The sequence below is a fragment of the Chrysoperla carnea genome, chromosome 5 (assembly GCF_905475395.1).
Source record: "Chrysoperla carnea chromosome 5, inChrCarn1.1, whole genome shotgun sequence".
NCBI classification, from domain to species: domain Eukaryota; kingdom Metazoa; phylum Arthropoda; class Insecta; order Neuroptera; family Chrysopidae; genus Chrysoperla; species Chrysoperla carnea.
The window spans coordinates 69,727,938-69,751,169 of NC_058341.1; positions in this window are offsets into that span (position 1 = coordinate 69,727,938).

Below are 23,232 nucleotides of genomic sequence, written 5' to 3' on the forward strand. Positions count from 1 at the left end.
GATCTTAGTAAAATTTGAATTATAAAAGAGCTACAGGCAAAATTAATTAAATCAAATTTAAAAACAAACATTAAGTATATTTTTTAAGAAATCAACTAAGTAGGTAAATAACCTTAACCTCAAAATTTGTGTTTATTATTTATATATCAATTGCAATAATTTACGTCATCCAATAAAACTATTTTTACAGATGTATAATAACATGGTGTTTTATTCGCATGCGTATAAATTAATGACGTAACGTAAAGTTAGATCTATTAAAATTTCTAATTGCAAATTGTATGAATAATAAAATAAAATTGTTACTTAAGTGTAAATTAAATAAAATTATAAATAAATAAATAAACAATTTCTTACTTACTTAACTTAGTTTTGATCTTGACAATAAAATATTCATACAGAAAGTTTTTTAAATATTGAACGTAGGTAATTATTATTTTTCACTAAATTGTTGATATACTCTGTATATTCTTGAGTAAAATGTTTTAAATGCTGATAATTTTAAATATATAAACAATGGTTATAAATTATTATTACTTATTATTGTTGTTTACATTTAATCATGAACACAATAATAAGTAATAATAATAAATAAATAAGTGGATAAACAAATTAAAAATTCATTGAGTTGAAAAAATTGCATTCGTGTCTAGAACTCGAATAGCCTAATTGGTAGGGCACTTGACATGAATCCAAGAGGTCCGGGTTCGAGTCCTGGTTCGAGTGTATTTTTTTCAATTCTCTTTAACCAATGGTTATAAAATTAAGCTGAAATTTTTACAGCGTACTCAGGACGTAGAGAGTGAGATCGAGTTCATAAATGAGCAATATAGGTCATATTGGGTTTTGGGTCCGTAGTACCCATTTTGTAAACCGTTAGAGATAGAACAAAAGTTTAAATGTAAAAAATATGCCTTTTAAAAAAATAACTAACTTTTGTTTGAAAAATTTTTCGTAAACATCACTGTTTACCCGTGAGGGCGCAAATTAGGCGTAAACTGTATAGTATGTATTATATGGGGATATCAGTTATGTATGTGGGACATGTCTATGCATGGTATTTCACTTGTTTTTTTAATTATTTCCCTCAACTTTGCGAAGTTCAAGTTGACGATATATCCACTTTCAATATTCTACGAACTATCCTTCTTTATTTGAATAAAGTTTTATTTAGCTTTTTCAACTAAATGTGATTCTATTCGATTCAATGATATTTATTTATTTATATATTTACTTATTCTTTAAATTCACAGTTATAAGTATGTGATGTAGACATTTTCTTTATTTTCTTTATTTTCAAGGTACACATACATATGATGTAAACATTTTCACGTCATGTCACAATAAAGTCTTTTCATTACCTACATTTTAGTTGCATAACGGAAGACATAAAATATAGCTAGAAGGCTTTCAACGGGAGGAAATAGTTTGGGGGGGGGGGAAGACTAAATCGCTAATGATATAAATTTGAAATTTCGAGAGAATATTGCTTTGATAGTGTGCCATTTAAGAATGGATTTTACGAAATTTAGCCCCTACAGTGAAAACAAACAATTGACTGAGGTAATTGTTGAAATATCATGTATAGACAATGTTGATTACACTGTTACCATTACACATACATATAACTGATATTCCCATATAATACATACTATACAATTTGTCCCTAATTTGCGTTCTCACGGGTAAACATTGATGTTTACGAAAAAATGTTTGAAACAAAAGTTGTTTATTTTATCATTACGAACATTTTTGTTCTATCTCTAACGGTTTACAAGATGGATCCTCCTCGTTTTCGTGTTGGCACACGGACGAAAGGACAACCGGAAATGGACTAATTAGGTGATTTTATGAACTCCTATACCAAAATTTTGTTTGTAGCATCAATATTTTTAAGCGTTACAAACTTGGGACTAAACTTAGTATACCTTGCCTTGATATATTTCATATACATGGTATAAAAAGGAGAAATACGCGATTTAGGTTGAGCGTCGATATATCAGTAGGTACATGTCATCCTCCAGATTATTTCCCCCCTCTGAAAAGTTTCTGATTTTAAATAATATGAAAAAAGATACATTAAAAAAAACATCAAAATCGAAGCTGTTATTGAAGACTTACGAGTAAAAACGTTCATTGATGCGACTATTTATTGAGATGCAAAAAACATTTATCATTTTTATGATTTATTTATCTTTGAGTAAAAATTATTTTACACCTGATTGAGTTATTTAATTACTTTATCCGTGCTGTTTAAAACATGTGTCAGACACGTTTTACCGAACGTGTTTATTTAAAACTGATCATAAAAATGTTTCTTCAATCCACTTAAAATTTATGAATGAATATATTAAGTATCAGTTACCATGATCTAAGGAATTAAATAATAAATGATAAATACCACAAATATCTGCTCAATTTTGAAGGACAATTCACAATCTGTAAAAACTTTTGCACTTCAAAAAAACAGTTCACGTGAATTATCATGTGTGAAGATGTTTTCTTACGAGAGAATACTGTGTTCAAAAAATAAGATGACATTTGAATTTAAACTGCGCGCATTTGTTTTGCATTTTGAATTTCTTCCGCCCGGTCAAACAGTCAACTAGGAATATTATTTGAACGTTATGCGTCATTTGCGTAACGCTATCCGCCAGGCCGGAATTGTGGAAAGACAATTCATGGTTTTTACACTACGATAATGCACCATCCCATACTGCACTCATAATTCGTGATCATTTCGTCAAAAACTCAAACCATATCGTTCCGAAATCACCGTATTCACCTGATCTGGTGCCGTGCGACTTCTGGCTGTTCAGCAATCTCAAAAGACCGCTCCGGGGACACCGTTTTGATACGATAGAGGAGATTCAAGCCGCAGCGAAGACGGAACTGAAGGCAATCTCGGAAAGTGACTACAACCAGTGTTTTGCAAATTGGAAAATCCGTTGGCATGAGTGCATTGCATCGGCAGGGGATTACTTTGAAGGGGATGAAATTGATTTGGAAGAATTAATAAAGAATTTTCAAAATAAATACAATGTCACCTTATTTTTTAGGCACAGTACAAAATTGGGAAAATAATTTTAAAATTACAAAATTCGCATTATTTTTGAAGTTATTTAAATAATAATAAATTTATAAGTACCTACCACACAAAAAATTCCAATTATTTGCGTGTTATTTAACGAAGGTAATAATAATCACTTCTAAAAACTAACCAGCTAAAAACCAGCCACTTGCAGAAAAGGAAGAATATGATGAGGAATTATTTGGTCCAAGAACGAAATTAGTAACTGTAAAAATGAAAAAAAAACTTTAAACATGATTTCCTCGAAATGTGATTTAATAAAAAACGGTTACCACGATTCTGAAAAAACTATTTGACATATCGGCTCGAATCTTTGCCGAAGTTAAAAATTGCTAAAACCAGTCTCCAAATGTCCAAAATCTGTCAAAACAACTAACAAACTTTTTATACCATGCATATATGTAATATGCATGGTATACTAAGTTTAGGCCCAAGTTTGTAACGCTTCAAAATATTGATGCTACGCACAAAATTTTGCTATAGGTGTTCATAGAATCATTTAATTAGTCCATTTCCGGTTGTCCGTCCGTCCGTCTGCCCGACCGTTCGTCCGTACGTCCGTCCGTCCGTCCGTCTGTGGACACGATAACTCAAAAACGAAAAAAGATATCGAGCTAAAATTTACAGCGTACTCAGGACGTAAACAGTGAGGTCGAGTTCGTAAATGAGCATCATAGATCAATTGGGTCTTGGGTCCGTAGGACCCATCTTGTAAACCGTTAGAGATAGAACAAAAGTTTAATAAACAACTATTGTTTGAAACATTTTTTCGTAATCATCACTGTCTACCCGTGAGGGCGCCAATTAGGCGGAAATTTTATAATATGTACTATATCAGTTATATATGTGTCACATGTATGTATGTGTTATGTGATAAAGAAATCAACACTGATTATGCATGGTATTTCAACAATTAACTCAGTCAATTGTTTGTTTTCACTTGTTAAAATTATTATTATTATATACCATGTATATATGTAATATGCAAGGTATTCAAAGTTTAGTTTAGTTTGTAACGCTTGAAAATATTTATACCACGAACAAAATTTTAGTATAGGTGTTCATAATTAGTCCATTTCCGTTTGTCGCTTTACGACTTCACGACCCGAAGTGGGTTTGTAAATTAGCAACATAGGTCAATTGGTTCTTGGGATCGTAGGAACTATTTTATACACCAGAACAAAAATTTAAATGGTAAAATAAGTTACTTATAAAAAAATTGACAACTTTTGTTTGGAACATATTTTCGTAAACGTGATGGACCAAATTAGGTTAGGACATTATATAGTATGTATTATATGGCAATATCAGTTGTGTGTGTGTGACCCCACAGTCGTGTTATATGTACACGACTGTGGCTATTTAAAAGTGACTGTCTTTCTTTAGTTACATGACGTACAGTAACAAACGATTGCGTTATCAACACGGTCTATACATGATATTTCAAAAATTAACTCAGTCAATTGTTTTTCTTCACCTGTTACATCCAATTCTTGACCCAAAAATGGTTTTGTTTTCTTCACAAAAACGTGCAATTTTTTTAATTTTTAGTGTCCATAAAAACACAGTCCTGATGTTTCCCTCTTAAAATGATCCAACATTTAAGAACAGAATGTATTTTTGTATTCAACATGTAAGAATGTATTTTTGTCAGAAAAGCACTCCAACAGGAACATAAAGGCCTAATTTGTTTAAAATAGACATTCTGTATATACTGAATTCAATAAGATATAAAACTTTTTAATAAATACCAAAAGGTGTGTTTTTTCCTGTCAATTGCGGAAGTAAAAAAAAATAAATAAATAATTATTAAGATGAGATTTAATTATTTTAGAAATACAAAAAGACGTCGTTTATTTCCTTGATTTTAAACGAATTTGGGTATAATATTTTAAACTTCTTATACATATATCGAGGAAATCCCCAAAATGCTAATTTTAAGCTAAATATATAAAGTTTAATGAGCAAAGTTCATTTTCCTAGCATAATCAGAACAATAATAAAAACATTTATTATAATTCACAACAGCTAGCCTTGAATTCATGCGTCTTAAAATAAACTGAATACAAAAATACAATCTATATACTCTGAACTGAATATGCAAAAATCAGTGAGCAAATTTTCTGGTTCAGTATACGAAAATGGTTATTTCCTACTTCCAAGATATGCAAGGGGAAGTTTTGATCACATTTTGGAAGTCTTCGTGTCTTTAAGCAGGCACTGTAATTGATAAATTAGTTTTCAAAATAAGAATTGTTTTTAAAAATTTTTGAAGTAGCATTCAGGGCAATGGCGTTTTAGCTCACATGTGCTATTTGCTCCCTTGCGTTGCTTACTTTCCAAATTTTTATTTAAAACATATTAAAGTAATTATTTTTAGATTATTATGAATTTCAAAATGGCATACCTGGGAATAAAACCTGGTTGGAGAGATACCTTGAAGATGAGATTTGATTTATGTTGGATTATCACGAGTGATCTAGTAAAATTTATCAAATTAATGAGCTTAATATTTGCAAATTTTCAACTATAGGCGTTTCCAGAATAAAATTAATGAGGAGACACAGAGACATTACTAAGGGACCATGTGCTCTCCTTGTGTATTTTTTCAACAAATTTTTCTACCAGTTATAATTTTAGTATTACGAAATTTTGATTGTGATTTTAATATCATGAAATAATATTATACCAACTGTTTTTGTACCATCTAGGCATATACATATCTGTAGTATGACTGAATACATCCGTTTAGTAATGCATCTAAGCGAGATGTATTATATACATGTATTTAACATTAGTTGGGAGACGCTTGGAGAGTGGAAGTTTTTTAGATAATTAATAATATTTGTATGCAACAAAACTCCCACTCTCTGCATGCATACAACAAAAGTCTTGTGTATCGTATCTGTAGCCTTACAATATATGTATATAATACATCTCGGTTAGATGCATTACTAAACGGATGTATTCAGTCATACTACAGACATGTATATGCCTAGATGGTACAAAAACAGTTGGTATAATGTGTATTCGCAGTAGAATTTTATTTTGGAGTAAAAACTTAATTCGTTCACGTTAGGGAAATAATTCTCCTACCATTTCTTAGATATTCAATTTCAGCCAGCGTCCAAAAACAACAAATATTCAAAAAAAAAAAATAAAAATAAATAAAAATATTTTGCAAAAAAATTTATTGTACATTTATTTACAGACGCTAATCTTTGTTCATTGGAATTTTACCAAATATGTGTTGAATAATCTTTTTTGCGTTTTTTTTGTATTGAATTTATTATTTTATATTATACTAGGTATTGCAATAATATGGGAAGGTTGTTAAGGCTGGTTACACATATGACTAATGCCCAAAATTTGCGAAGAAATTAGAGAAATCTAAGCCTCTGTTACAAAAAAGGCAGGAAAAATAGAATATTTTATTTTTCTAGACATCGTAAATTAATTGGATAGAATATGAAAAAAAATTAAAAATCTTTTTTTTTTCTTTCTTGTTTATGATTTGGAATCAAAATTCGAGGAAATAAAATAGCTTAGCGTTGTATTTCTAATATTTGGACCAAACTTTTTGAAATGGCGATATAAAGTAGTTAATGGAAGGATTTATAACTTGTCGATCCATCCTTTTCGGGCGCAATGGTATCCGCAAATTCATGATACATGCGATATCCACAATATTTAGTATTATTTAATACTGTAATGTCACTGATGCTGCTAATGGCATACCAGCAATATTTATTAAAATGACAAAATAGGCTTAAATAGAGTGACAACAATAACGTTTACACCTTTAGTGAATAGGATCGTAGTTCAATAGTGCGTGTTGATAAACGCGCCAAAAATCATAGCGGGAAAAAGAAGAAGCATTACGACATCTACTAGGTAGTAATACTGTCGAGCTGAACTTACTATTTACTAATGTAAATGGCGCCAAAGTTTTTAATCATACACAGTATTTTACATAACGCCATAGGTATGGATCTTAAGGCAATCACTACATAGTATAAAACAAAGTCGCTTTCTCTGTCCCTATGTCCTTTTGTATGCTTAAATCTTTGAAACTACGCAACGGATTTTGATGCGGTTTTTTTTAATAGATAGAGTGATTCAAGAGGAAGGTTTATATGTATAATAACATCCATTAAATAGTGGAGAAGTACTGCTATTTTTGAGGTTGCTAATGTGATGTCGTAAATAATTACATTTTTTCCGCATACATTTAGATATTCCAAAGATAGCAGGAAATCTTCATGGTATAGGGAAAGAGGGATTGTTTTACTCCAAATTTAACGCGTGCGGGCCACGGGCAGTAATGAATAAATCAAAACTACTGGATCGATTTTAATCACATAGGCTATATATTTTATACCCGTGCGAAGCCAGAGCGGGCCGCTATGTTTTTATATACAACGTTCACAGTTTTTCTGTAGTGTATTTAGTATCAGCATTGCACCCGTGCGAAGCCGGGGCGGGTCGCTAGTATTATATAAAGTATTATCAGATTCTTTTTAAGTATCTGTCTCTATACCATACCTGCATTTTAATGAATACCATGCGTTTATTACCGTGTACATCAATTGACTTGGAGTAGAGTAATGACTTTTCCAATTTAGTTTTTCCTATTTTAATTTTTATTCACGTTAATTTTGTTTTAAAAAATATTGGCTCAATTTTGACTATAAAAATTGTCTTACCAAAGACTTTGTCTGATCATTCTTCACCACAACTAAACAGATTAAATTTTTCTTTGGAAGTATTAAAAAAAAAAATACCGCTACTATACCTTCATTACAGTTACCATGATGATTTCTTGTATCTGAAACCTTTCGAAATATTTTATGATAGGAAAAATTTTTATTTTCGTAAATATTTAATAGTTTTTGCATCGTTGGGCCCTATCTAGACAGAATACCGACCTAGACAACTTTCTCTATATAATACTCTTTATTATTATTATTATATTATCATTATTATAAGCATTCCGTGTATTGTGGAATTTTAATGGTATGGAATAAACAACATGTTTCTATTTAAGTATGGTTAAGTTTAAGTATTTAAGTAGTTCGTGTTTCAATATAAAAATACACGTGGTTCGATTTATTTTTTCATCGATTATTATTTATAATAAAAAACAACACAACACTGTATACACAGAATTGGAAAACAATGTATACTTTGCATACCAATTTGTTGTAATACTCAATTAAATTAAGAAAGATGATAAAAAAATAATCAGATAGTCTTGCAATGTTTAAGTTCAGTATTTTGTAATTCAAAATAAATATAAATGTGAAATTTATCATTAAATTTTAACGATAATAGGCTTACTAAATGTGGCTTACACAGGATGGCTTTTTTTTTTAAGGAGAAGTAAGTTTGAAAATCGATAAATAAATTTTATCGAGGAAAATGCTTCAAACGAAAAATAATAGTTTTTAGGTTCAATTAAAACCTCACCATGATTCATAACTGACAAATATTAGATCAGCGCTTTAAATTAGAAAATTCTTTATAAATACATTTTTTGTTTAAAACGTTTTTTTGGAAACTGAATAGTTTAGACAGTAATTGATTCAATTTGAGCATAAAAAAACTTTGAGAACAAGTTTTTGAGACCAAAAAAAAAGACGACTTCAAAAAGAACAATTCAAAAACAAATTAATGTGCACTAAAAAGTAAAAAATAACGAAAATATAATGTAGTTACAATTATTGTTATTTTTGGAGTCGGTGTCAGCCAAGGAAACAACTCTCACAAAACAGTTTGCTACATAAACTTGGCTGATACCGACTCCAAAATAACAATAATTGTAGCTACATTATATTTTCGTTATTTTTTACTTTTTAGTGCATATGTTTTAATTTGTTTTTGAATTGTTTTGTTTGAAGTCGGTTTTTTTTTTTGTTAAAAGTATTTTTATTTTGTGTTTTCTAGCAAATCTGAACTACACTAAAATTTGTCACTAAAAAAGAATAATCGAAATCGATTGGCGTGACTGGGTTATTCGTCTATTTTTCGCGCACATATTTAATGCAAATTTAAGACTTGCACCAGCTTTCAAATAGATAAAGAATCATCAAAATCGGTCCACCCAGTCAATAGTTCTGAGGCAACAAACATAAAAAAAAAATACAGTCGAATTGAGATCCTCTTTTTTTTTTTGAAGTCGGTTAAAAAATGTTCTTTGTAGAAAAACGAAACATTTTTATTGGATTTATTGGAAAATTTGTACGAAGAGTGCCTAGATTTCGCAGGAACAATTATACGAAATAACAATTTTGATACGAAAAAGTAATTTTGAGTAAAACTTTTTAGCCCGTTTTTGTCTAAATTGTACGGTTTGCGGAATGTTTCGAAGAAACAATGTTACTTTTTTAATTAATAACAAGTATTTAATTTAAGTATTCATCTATTGATTATCAGTTATAGAATAGAGTGAGCATTTCATTGAGCTTGAAAACTTAGGTCAAGTTTAATCTCTGCGTAAGATGTGCGTCTACACCGCCGACATTTTTCACTTGAAGCATTTAACGATAAAAGTTATTTTTCGAGTTTCAAGCATATGTCAACTTAAAATAAATACCCCCTGTATTATAACAAGTAAAAATTAAAACTGACTGAGGTAATTGTTGAAATACCTAGTATTGATAGTTTTGAGTATCAGTGCATTATTATTTAAAAAAAAAAAAAGATTTTCGAAGCATATTTTAGAGAATTTTTAAAAACTCAATCATTTCTTTACCACATTTCGTAATAAATCCCCAAGAATACCTCTTCTATAGTGGGTCACTCACTGTGGGTGAAAGTTAAGGCAACCAATTTTTGGATTAAAAAAAATTCAAAATTTTATTTGAGAAATTGTTGTATGAATTGTTGTAAATTGTTGTATTCATTGATAAATTATGGTACAATTTATTTTTACTAAATTTTCGGTTGGAACCAATAATGTTGAGAAATACTTGTGTTTACTTTGACTTACAGATTATTTGCAATATATAAAATAAAATATGACAAATTTTTATTGTGAAATTTGAAAAAAATTAAATAAATCAAATTGTAATATTTTCTTAATAAATAATAATTTTTTTCCTTTTTGTTACAGGTACGTTCTTAATTCCTGCTTATTATTAGTAAGTAAGAAACAAACAAGCCATTTCAGATTAAGCTATTAAAGAAATTATAAGTTTCCACAAAAAATATCGTTGAATATAGGCCTTCAAATAAGAATAAAAGCATTTTATTAAGCATTTCAATAGATTATTATTATGAAAAAAAAATGTACGTCATGTTATTTGCTGATAATGTACCATTCTGTAGGTGAAATAATTTTTAAAATCGGTTAAGTAATTAATTCAAAATTGACGATTTGTGTATATACAAACTTCCATACCCTATTTTATCACTTTAGGCGATGAATTTCGAAAAATCCTTTCTTAAATGACATCTTCAGTATACACTCCATATTCTCTTGAAATTTCAAACTTCTATCGTTTAGTCGAGGAGTTGATATTTCATACATTGATCATATATCCCTTCTTCAAGGACTCTGAGGAAAAACATTTTTTGATGCGACTATTTCTTTTTAACTTCCTGGTATAGAAAGTTATTGCAAGGGGTTCGATTTTCGAACTTTTCAAATATATCTTTACGTTTCATGGTCAGAACAGGGCATTAACATTAATTTGGAGAAGAAGTATCTGTGTGTGTGCGTACGTATGTTGATATTTTGTTCGTCATCGATATCGATCCACCTAAAAATCCAATCGACTTCGTTGAGGTGTCGATCGAAGCGTAATTAACTCATATTCATAGATTCGGTTGAGTCATTTCGAGTGGTTGAAGTTTTTATTTTTATGCTGGAAAGTTATTCGTGTGGATCTTGAGGATCGCACTAGACTCTACTCACAACTTGTTTTTAACCCCCGAACTAAAAAGGGGCTGTTATAAATTGGACCGCCTAAACGGATGAAACGATTTTGTTTTTTTTTTGTTTCGTTTGAAAAGTAATTTAATGCAAAGTGTTCTAACTATATTTCATGTGTGAATTTAGGGTTCCGTACTCGAAAAAACTAAAAATTTGCGATGATCTTCCAATTCGGCTCAGTTTGGAAAAGGCTTTAAGGGAAAAGGCAATTTAATGAAGAGTGTTCTTAGATATGTTTCAAATTGTCGGGGGGTTTTTAAAATTTTGTAAATTTCACTTGTTAAAGATTTGAAGGAGAGATACATAAGAGATAAACCCAATTTTGCTGCGTGAAATGTTATATTAACAAACAAATATGCCAGATTTATTTGGTCACGTCGAAATTTCGCTTCAACTCTCCTGAAATATAAAATGCACCCTGTTTCCAAATATTCTACTGATCTTAGTTTCTGTACTGCGTATCATTCAAGCTTCAATTGAATGTATATAATAATTTTTTAATCAATTTTTTGACCGTGTAAATTTTTTTTTGCTAAAAAAAATACTTAAAACAAAGAATCAAAACAACCAATAAATTACAATAATTTTTTTCTTGTTTTCGATAAAAAATCAAAATACATACCTCGAAGTGGATTCGCTTGATTTTTTTAAATACTTTTCAATGAGCATATAAAAAGTAGTTTTTTCAATTTATAAAATTTTTTTAAGAATTTTACGTCAGATATATCTTTATGGTAAGTTAATTACAAATGTATTGGAAATTTTTTAAAAAGAGTTTTTTTTTTTAAACACCAATCTCTTAATTAGGTTGTTTTGCTTTTTAAATAACAGCTATATATTTGCAGCTATAATAATCATGCATGTAGTTACCTTGTTTAAGTCATATAAACATATAATTTCCGTGTGTATTCAAAATCATTTAGCTTATTAATTAATATTTATGTATTAACATAAATATAATAAATACTCACAAAAGTTTACTTTAAGAATATAATCTTTCTTTGTGTAAAAAAGAAATACTTTCTTGTGGAAAAATATATACATAGTTGGAGTTTTTTTTATATTCTGATTGAAAGTTATACTTTCTACGCTGAAAATTGATATTTTTAAATAAAATTTCTTTTTTTTTTTTTTGGTAAAAGGAAAAATCGAAAAAATTGAAAAACTCTTTTTTTTTTATAAAAATTAGCAATTGTTTTACCTTCAAAAGGCTATAATTTTCTCAATTACCGAAATATTGTAACGAAAAGAAATCCAAGTAAGAAATTTTATAGCCTAAACTATTTTTTTCAATCCAAGTAACAAAATTTTATACCCTAAAATATTTATTTCAATCTAAATATTTTTCCAACTTTTGCTTCCACGTTTATTTTTCGAGTTATGGACAAAAATAAAAAAGGTAATCTTTAAGTGCCTCTTCCAAAAGAAGAGAGGTGGGAAATTCTCGAAAGTTATCATATCGATTCTCGTTTTTCAGTACTTATTCCAACTTAAATATCTTAGTACAAAACTAAAGTTTCCACTTTCTCAAAAACTATGAAAGATAGAGATTCGAAAATCTGTAGGTTTTTTTTCAATAGTGAGTTTATTGAATCTAATTTCATATTAATCCCATTCGATAATATTAAAGAGATCAAAAGGATCATATTTCGGGGAAAAATTTTGTTTTAAAATGTAGATTCCAAAAAACGAAAATATAATACCTAGAAAATTTTTCGGAGAAAAATGGCAACTATTTTATCCTACAAGTATACTCAATGTCAGAAAAAATGCTCGTTTTAAAACATTCTAAGTGTTACTATTATAACATAACATATGATGAGTACGCTTAGAATGTTTTAACTGTGGCATTTTTTCTGACAGTGAGTATATGTTTTTAAAGGTATTTTCTTTATAAAAGTAATGCAAGCACGTATTCAATACTGTCGATGTAAGGTATTTCAATAATTAACTCAGTCAGTCCTTTATTTGCACTTGTTTATTATAATTTATGAATTAAAATAAGAATTAACAAGACATTTATTGATATGTCTTCTCACGTATATTTTTCGAGTTGTGGATCAAAAATAAAAAAGGCTATCTTTAAGCTCCTGTCAGAAGAAGAGGGGTTTCGAAATATCTCGAAAGTATATCTTATTTACATTCGTCTAAAACTTTTATTATAATTTATGAAGTAAAGTAACTTACTTAACCGGAAAGTTATTGGTTTGTCTTTTAATGCTCGCATCTATCACTGCGTTTTTTTTTTTTTCATTATAAATGCCAAAATATGGGAATTCCCCAAAAAAATACAAAATACTTATATGATGGAATATTTTAATAACGGATTTATCTACAACTTTTTAGTAGTACCACTTTTTATGCGAGAGAGATTTCGTAAAATATTCAAGGTCAGGTTAAAAGGTGTTCTAAATTTAGATAACATGAAGTCGTCCGATTTTATGTTTTAATATTGCCTTTGATAGTTACTCAATTCTAATAAGACTAGCGCGGGGTCCATTATCTGCATACTCGTCCTTCAGATATTATCTGCTTACTTACTTCTCACATTTATGAGACTTGTAAACAGATAAAAAAAATTGTAATAATATAAAAGTTTAAATGATTTAAGTGAAAAAAAATATACTATTATCGATTTCGTTGAATTTTAAGTTTAAAAAGTGAAAAAAGTAAGGTTATACATGGGACTAAATGATATATAAATCAATATTTCTTAAAAATAATATCGATAACTTTGAAATTTTTACTAGTTAATAATTCTTTAAACTTTTTTAAACTTAAAAAGAAAATTCAATTTTCTATTCACTTAAAACTATTTAAAATTTACATACTGTTTTCATACGAAAGCATATAGCAAAACAGAGTGGTGAATGAACGTCCTTGAGCGAAGTAAAATTAAATTATATTTAAAGAATAAGTATTAATAATGATTCGTGATAATCATTGGAAGAAAACCATGGCTACGCTATTATCTTCAATATTACACATACTCTCTGTACAAATTTTATAACAATAATGAATATTTTGAAAGTAAATTTTAATAAAATAAATCTCTAGAGTTGTAGACGTCACAAATTAAGATCAGACACGATTTAGTCTGTCTCATTTAAAATAAGCTACTTTTTTCATGAAATTACAATACTTATTAAAATTCAAATTGATAGGTTGCTTTATATAATTATTATTATTTCAATTCAACCAACATAGAATTAAGATGGAATTAACTTAATTTATTTTTGAAAATATTGAGGGTTTAATAAGTATATAAGGATTATTTATAAACCTGCCCATACGTAGACGGTACTATTAAAATATTAAAAAATAATATGCAGTCATATGGAGACTATCGACAGAAGTGAAAACTTAAATTTTTGTAACTGTTGATATAAAAACCCATAACAGAAAAAGGCATCTATCTAACACCTCAAAATTATAAAGTGAAAATGACTAAAAAATATGTTACGCCCGCCAAACTAATAAAATTTTTTATCTTTTTTTAATTTTTAAATCAAGCTAAAAAAAAAATTTTTTTTTCAAAACATCTACTTGAACTTTATTTTGAAAAAATTTGTCTGGCTCTCAATTTTTCTAATTAACTTCTGATAGATCTTTTGTTATAAATTATTTTTTTTTTACAAAAATGCACTTCATAACACCTTTTTCAAACTCTATTTTGAATGCGCGGAAAATGAAGGTTAAAAAATAAAGTCTGCCGTAGTAAAAAAACATTTTTTCGCTTACAAACCTATTTTATGTATAAAACAGATGTCAAATCTTCTTTCTGAGAAAAATTAAGGTGGTGTTTGGAAATGACAAACTTGTAAAAGCTTCTCTTTTTTTTCAAAGAACTATCATGCTAGGACATCACCATAATTTTTTTCTGAACGAAGGTTAGATGTCAAACCTGCATAAAAATTGGTCTGTCAGCGAAAAAATGTTTTTTACTATCACAGACTTTTTAAGCATCATTTTCTTCGCATTCAAAATTAAGTCCGACAAATTTATTAATAAAAATTATTAGCCAGACGAGTTGTAACAGATAGAAGATATCAAAAACTTTATTTAAAAAAATATTCATGGAGGTGTTATGAAGTGCATTTTCGTAAAAAAAATAATTTATAACAAAAGGGCTGTCAGAAGTTAGGTAATTAACAAAAATTTTAAGCCAGACAAATTTTTTCAATAATAATAAATATAGTTTAAAGAACTTAAAAACGTGCTTGTTGCTTGTTCTAAGTATATATATGTGTAGTATAGTTATCGGTAGTATAATAAATGTATATAACTGACGATGTCCTATGCATGTGTATGATATTAGAGAGTTACATACATACATACATATCAGATGAAGCTAATATAAGCGTGTTAAAAATGGTTCATTATTTAATAAAAATTGTGTTTTCAAGCAGATGTTTTGAACAAAAAATCTTACCGGTTACGAAAGTGAGCTAAGTTTTAGCGACTGGTGCCTAATAGTTACATAATAAAATAATTTTATCAAAGACAGATATTAATTCTTTAGACGATTCTTTATTCAGTCTATATCCTTAACTAATATAATTTTACACGTGTATGGTGGACTTTAAAACGAATATGGTTTGAGTGACTCACATTTTTGATGATATTTTTGGAGAGATTCATAAAGGTGTGGTGGACCATACAATATGGTCCATTTATATATTCACAATTAAATTTTATTTCATCAGAGCGATAAATTAAAATTTTTATGAAATAATTCTTATAAAAACATCTCAATAAATTATAAAATATCATCTTGTGTCATTTCTACTAAAGGTATTGTACACTTATGCCGATATATCTTCTTTTTTTTAAAATGACCAATCTCATTTAATGTTTCAATTACCCTTTATTATTATTTGATAAGTGTGGGTGAAAATTTTTTTACTATTTTAATTTAGGTTTTATTTTTCTCCATAATATTGAATCATGTTGATGATTTATTAGTTATATTTTCATTGTTTGCGTCTTTAATTTTATTGTAAATCATTCTTGACACCCTTTTTTAACTATCCTACTCAAGTCAATTTTACTTCAATCTAATAGAAACTTAAAAAAAAATATTATTTCCCGTTTTTTTTTGTCTTAAAAACTTACTTAAAGTTCCAAAAAATGTCATCAAAGCTATCGAAACCGTTTTTTAATCGGTCATTTAAGTAATTAAAAATTTAATGTTAAAGTTCAAATTTTTGCAAAGTAATATAAACATCTTTTATGAATGGTTTTGAATTCAAAGGGTTTATATACATGGATAACGCGAGGGATCTGCTAACCTGTAAGTGGATGCGTTATGTGTCCCTGTCATAATCATATGATACATAGAGATTTTGTGTCTGCTATTATATTTGTTTTGTACAAAGAGGTTATATACAGTTTTTTATTTATTATTTTTTTTTTGAAAAATGAACAAGTGTTTAATATGCAGATTTGCATATTCTCCAATATGTGGCCGGAGTTTATACTACGTACACAATTTGTTTTTTCAGAAATATTGTAATTGAAATATTGGTAGATGAAGGTGCATTTAAATTTAAACTCAATAAAACTTTTAGTTAATTTTATTAAAAATTAAACTGTTTATGTTGTGTTTGTTATGTCAATAAAGTTTCTTTTGACGTTTCTACTTTTTGAATAACTTTTAATGTATTCAATAATATTCCATAAATCGTTTTTAACTATTTAATTAATAGCAATAATGTAAACAATATGTATCCAACGATATATAGATTAGACAAAGAACACAGGGTAACTCACTGCAGACCGTTTTTTTAACTATATTTTTTGAATAAAATATCTTAATATACAATTTTCTTTCGAGTACCTATCGTGATATTTGTTTTCAATAACTATAACAATTAAAATTATTCATTTTCTAGTGAAATAAAACGTATTTTTTTTAAGTTTTTTAAACTATAAAGTAGTGTATTTAGAAATTATTAGCAAAAGTAGTGAAAAATAGCTGTAAACGTCGCGAACTTGACAGTCACTGAACTCGTTTTCTGTAACTTTTCTGTACAGTTTAATTTCTAAAAATTTTCTTTTCGCTCAATTTTGCATGTAACAAATAGCCAAATGCACTCTATTTCTTTCGCCAAATTCAATTAACAAAGAAAAGGAAGGTCTTATTCGAAGATTATAATAATGTGTGCAGTCATGTGAATTGTCTATTTTTGGGTGAAACGATAAATTGCATATTTAAGATCACTGTCAATCATGACTCGGTGAAAACTAAAAAAAGAATCCTTGGTATATTATTAATAGAAAAAATCAACTATAACACAATCGACAATGCACTATATATATTATATTATCGTGAATCATAACAGATACGAAAAATTTTTAAGTTTATTCCACGTAACGAATCAAAACAATTGCAGTAAATTTTTATATTAAATACAAATAATGAACTTTGGACATAAAATAAAATGTACGATATATGCAAATTTGTAAGTGGAGGTATTTGTAAAAATAATAATAATAATATACTTATGACTTTTTTCAGTTAATCACTTAATATACAGAACGTTTTATTTTCAACGTACCACGAATTTATTTTCAGGAGATCCTATTTATAGGTATGGTTTTCAAATTCATCATAAATAAATCTACACCAAAACAGTCTAAAATTTTCACAATTTTTGTAATCTCACATCTATAGATTGCTTTCTCTGAAGATGTGAGAAGTTTTTAGCCTACGCCGATAAACCAAGGACAATATAAGAAAATCGCTCAACGCGGCTAAAGAAAGAATTTTCACTTAAAAAATCTATTCTAAAGCAGTTTTGGATAAATATTTTTTTTTTAATAAAAATGCAATTAACAATGTTTTTGGAAAACAGGGTTTCCATTCCACGGTAACTGAAATTTTTAAATGAGTTTTAAGTTACATTTTTAGGTTTTCGTGGAAATTGAAGATAAGGGTGAATGAGAATCCCTATTGGTTTTTTTCAAATATCTCGTAAAATAAGCAATTTTCGGGATATTTTATTTAAAACTTTTTGTAGGAAATAAAATTTTCCATCGGATTAGTATTTTACAAAAAATAAAAAAGTAAAATTTCATGCTAAAGTTCAAACAAACAGGGAAAAAAGACAAAATTTCGATTTTTTGTGGTTTTTTGCTTTTGTGCCAATATCCTTTTTTGAACAGAAATAGGTATAGCTTCAGACAAACGAAAGTAGATTAAATTTCCTTCTCTTATGCTGAAAAATCATTTTGGTGTAAAACTGAACAAGATGTAACCATTTCAAACCAGATTTTTTCGCATTTCATCCCTCGTTTCCATTTTTTTTTGTTAAAATTATTGTTTTACTCAATGGAAAAAAAGTATTTTAATTGACTAAGACATAGCCATTTCAACCTGGCTTTTTTCGCATTTTCACCTCTATCCTTCAATTTCCATCCTCTAATTTAATAGCACTTCGCGGTTCTTTCTTCTTTAATAACCATTGAACGATTTCTGTTATAAAAATCCTTGAACGCCTTAGTTATTTTCTATATGACATAAACAATGGCCAACATACAGTCAGTGCTTTTATCCTGAAAGCAAATATGCGTTTCTGCAGTAGGTATCCAAAATTATACTCAAGTATTCACAGCAACTTTTTTGGTACACATCATGTATATTATAAAGTAATATAATCAAATCATTTGTGTAGAATGGACAACATTTTTGTTGCTATTAAAAATAAAACACAAACTAACCTGTTAAGGTGGGTTCAGATCAAGGTAAACATCAGTTTGTATACTTATGTGTAATATTCATACCAACTGTTGTAGAATTTTTAAAACTACACTCTGCCTTTGTTCAATTTGCTAAATTTAATAATTATAAGAACATTTATAACAGTTTTTTAAGGTTATTCATCAATTCAATCATTCGAATCTAATTCATCGCCTTGGTCACGCAAATTTTTCGTAAGAGTATGTATCAAATTTACATCAAATTTGTATGGTGGAAAAAATTTAGAAAATATATTTTTTATTTTCTGATGTAAAGTTTTATTTTAACAAATGGAGAAGGTAAGTATGATCAGGTATCTATGCCAATTTTAAAATCGATGAAAATTCAAAATTTTCATTAGAAATGTGTATGAATTGTAAGCATATGCCAGTAAATAAAGTTTAGCTAATTTTTTTCAAAGAAATATTGCTATACCAGTAGTACTCGTGAATTTAGGTTTTTCCCTTACATCTATGAGTGATGTGACGTATATAAGCAATTCGCTTTTGTAACGTTCGGAATGTTCGCATTCGCGTTTAATGTTTTGCGAATGATAAATTTTGTGAATGAATTAGAACTTACTATTTACTTATAAACCCTAAACTCGCTCTTGAAACATGACTAAGAACATTCTACAAACAAAATCTAAATCAGTTCATCCATTTATGTGCTACGATGCCACAGACGGATAGACACACACATAGCGGTCAAACTTATTACACCCCTTTTTTTGGTTAAAGGATTAAAAAAAGAAAAATTGACTGGTACATATGATTGATTATTGGAGAAATGCAATTATAACAAACTAGTCAAACATTTCTAATTGGAGGTCGTAGGCCTTTGGATGATAATTGGATCCAACAACAAACAAAGGCCTGCTAGTTCAATTTAGAAAAATCAATGTTTGACTCCAGGCCATCGCATGCTTTTTTTAAGAATTCATATTAATTTTTTTTTTACTTACTACAATGTTTTATCGTAATATAAGAGCAAATAAAAGAAGCCCTCCCTAAAAAAAAATAGTCAGTCATGGGGAATGTCGACAGAAGTGTAAACTAAAAACTTTGGAATAACTTCTTTTTTTTTTTTAATTATTTAATATTTAAAATTCCAGAATTTGTAAATTTTAATTATTAACGTGTGTATAAAAAACTATATATCAATCATAAAACAAAGCAACGAGACACAGTATTTCGAGCGGTCACCCATCCTAGAACTAAGCGTGCTCAATGCTGCTTGACTTCAGGCGAGAACAGTGTTTTCAATGTGGTATGAATGTCACCTGATGATGGTTTTTGTGCACACAAAAAGTGCTCAATGCGCAAAAAGACTTCAAAAATTCTAAAGCTCATAAAACAGAATTTTTTCATTTATATAAAAAATTGATTAAAGTAACTTTTTTAAAACTTAAGCGATGTAATCTGACAGGGATGAAACGTTGTTTAATTATTTAAGGTATTTATGCATTTTGCTGTAGAAAATTGCACAAACTACGCAACCCCTACGTGTCGAATTATTTTAATAATATCATAACTAAAAATAGATCACAAATTAAAAAAATATTTTTTTTATATTAAATTTATTAAATAAATATTTAAGTTCAAGTTTTTTATTTTATTTTTTTAAATTAATATAAATATAATTACACAATTTATTTATTAATTATGTTAATTATTAAAAATTAATTTTTTCAAATACAATAATAATTAATAATTAATTTTTATTTGTAAATTGTTTTTTTGTTGTAAGTTGTTGTTACATGGTAGCGGATTGCACTAGCAAGAGGTAGGTTGACGGCCCTCACTCTAATCAAGTGTTTAAATAATATTTTATTATTATGTGTTCCGCCTTGGTAAATTTTTTAACATTATAAATAAAAATACTTTTCATAAATTATAAAATCTAGTGTGAACACCACGCAATCATGGCAGGTTCATTTCAGATTTTTCTTCCAAAATCAAATTACTTATAGTATTTCAAATTTTTTGACGATTTTATTATAAGAGTTTTTTAGTGTGAGGTAAAAATTTTTGTTGGAGTTCACCTTGGCTTGGATTGTCACCTCGGAAGCGACGCACAGTGGAGTATTTATACCAAATTTCCGGACAAAAGTCAGAAAACTCAACTCTTTTGTTGCATTGAAAATGGTTTTTTGGTGTAAGTAGATAACCACTCCAAAACAAACAGATCACTTAAGTCATAGATAATAAATATTTATATTATACTATAGATAGGCATCTCTATCATCACCAAGGAAACTTGAGATTTAGTTCTCACTCTGTTCACCAGATAGCGCTTCAATCAATTGACCGCCTTTTTTAAAATACTCAATGCCAAATTCTAAATACATTTTAAATTTTTACTTTTTTTTTGTTTTACTGTTTTAGAACATGTTTTGGTATCAAATTTTTATTTGAAATGCTATCAAATATCTTTTTTCCAAATCATGTGCTTAAAACAGTAAAACAAGAAATAATTAAATATTTTAAAGAAAAAAAAAAACGCTTTTAAATTATAAAATAAATTTATTAAACAACTATTCTTTTATTTTTGTTTATACTTTTATGTCTAATTTTATATTTCTTATATTTACGTAAAGCTAATTTTTTAATCCTATCAGTAGCAAATCTTAAATCTATTCCCCTCAAAATATTATTTACATTCCGAACCCACACCCTTGCATAAAATAAAAACATTCTATTTATAAATAAAAATTTTAAATCGTGTTTCTTACAACTAAAATTAAAACTAATAAATGTTTGCATCCGTGTTGTAATTAACAGTTTTAGATTTTGCAAATACGCAAACTGAGGTAAATACGTATGCATAATCTCGGAGCATTTTGAATATATTTTTCGAAAATGTGTATTTGGCCGCAACAATGCTTTTTTTGAATATGCCCTAATTTCAATTAAGGTATGTTCGTCATCTGAAGCAGCATCTTCTTTTAATAAATCATTTCTGCAAGTACGAGTATTCGATGTCCGTTCGACCAATAGCTATTGTCCAATTTTTAAACTTCTGAAAAATTAAGTCTTTCAGGAATATTTCTATCCAAGTTAACAATTTTTTTACTTACCTCAAAATTCTTAGGAATCACATGTAAACTAATATCCTTCTGTGTTTTTACACAACCTTTCACACAACAATGAAAAACCATCTTAATATTTATTTAATTTTTAATTAATATTTTATTTGACACTATTTCAGATAAATTTTTGTATTAGTCTGTCAAATTTGACCAGGCAACTATGATCAAAATGATTGTAGAAATTTAGAAAGTTTATGTGATACATACAACGTTTTTGTAATATTCATTGCCTATACTGTATAAATTAAGAACTTGATCCACAGTAGTGAAATCTTTTGAACAGAGTGATAAGTTTTTGGAACTCACATGGTAAAAACAGTTCAAGTTTCTTATCTATATTATAATTAGTTGTCTATGACTTAAGTTACCTTAACCTCACCTGTTTTGTAAGCTCGAATCTACTTGGTCTTACAGTTATTATTGTTGTTACTCTCTATTAACCGTGTTATTCAATTTACGTTTGCTGTATTTGTTACTGCAATTAAGTAAGGATTTTTTTGTTGTTGAAGACGAAGGCTTGTAACTTAAAAAAGGTAACTTTTTATACCACGTATATATGAAATATACATAGTATATTAATTTTAGCCCCAAGTTTGTAACGCTTAAAAATATTAATGCTACGAACAAAATTTTGGCATATTTGTTCATAGAATCACCTAATTAGTCCAATTCCGGTTGTCTGTCCGTCTGTCTGTCAACACGATAACTCAAAAACAAAAAGAGATATCAAGATGAAATTTTTATAGCGTGCTCAGGGGGTAAAAAGTGAGGTCGAGTTCGTAAATGAGCAACATAGGTCAGTTGGGTCTTGAGTTGAGATGGTCCGTAAGATCCATCTTGTAAACCGTTAGAGATAGAACAAAAGTTTAAATGTAAAAAATGTTCCTTATAAAAAAATAAAGAACTTTTGTTTGAAACATTTTTTTGTTTTGAAACATCATTGTGTACCCAGGAGGGCGTTAATTAGTTGCAAATTTTATTGTATGTATTAATATAAGAATATCAGTTATGTGTGTGTGGCTATTTAAAAGTGGATATCTTTTGTTATTTACATGACGTCAAAAAACAAACGATTGCGTCATCAAAACTGTCTATACATGGTATTTCAACAATTAACTCAGTCAATTGTTTGTTTTCACTTGTTTTCATTAAATTTATCAAACTCAAAGCTTTTGGTTTATGTGCCCTTTTGCGCGGTAAAATTTTTTGCAACAGGACAAAGTTTAAATATTCTATTACATGTTTTTGAAAAAACAAATCTTGCGCGAACTTGCGCCTTTTAAAACTAAAATAAGGATAGAGATTAAGTTAAAAAAAATTAAAAAGTAAATGAAATAATTGGGTTTGAGGACGAATATGAATAAAAAAATTTT